This window comes from Eimeria tenella, genomic scaffold (genome assembly GCF_000499545.2).
Source record: "Eimeria tenella Houghton genomic scaffold, Eth_scaff1883, whole genome shotgun sequence".
Taxonomy (NCBI): domain Eukaryota; phylum Apicomplexa; class Conoidasida; order Eucoccidiorida; family Eimeriidae; genus Eimeria; species Eimeria tenella.
This window is the reverse complement of record NW_013541723.1, coordinates 5,884-6,147: the sequence shown is the minus strand read 5'-3', so window position 1 is coordinate 6,147 and position 264 is coordinate 5,884. Positions and strand designations below refer to the sequence as shown.

The window sequence follows — 264 nt, the reverse complement described above, 5'->3', positions numbered from 1 at the left end:
CCCTAAACCCTAAACCCTAAACCCTAAACCCTAAACCCTAAACCCTAAACCCTAAACCCGTATCTTTGGTTGCTGCAAATTAACCGTCAAACTCGGAGTTGCACCAAAACAGAGCGTCGCAGCAGCAGCAGCAGCAGCAGCATCAGCGTACCGTCCATCTACAGTGTCTGCATCTGCAGCAAGAGCAGCAGCAATGCACAGCAGCAGCAAATCTGAGTCTGCTGTTTCTGCTGCTTTCTTTGTAGCCAAAGGGACCTTAGCCAG

General features: G+C 50.4%; 1 protein-coding gene across 1 annotated transcript in view; it reads right to left on the bottom strand.

Moving 5' to 3' along the window:
* The window catches only part of ETH_00042940 (uncharacterized protein), a gene marked incomplete at both ends in the record, with an annotated part of 5,469 nt that overhangs the window by 3,214 nt on the left and 1,991 nt on the right, over positions 1–264 (bottom strand). The gene's annotated exons all lie outside the window — the stretch shown is intronic.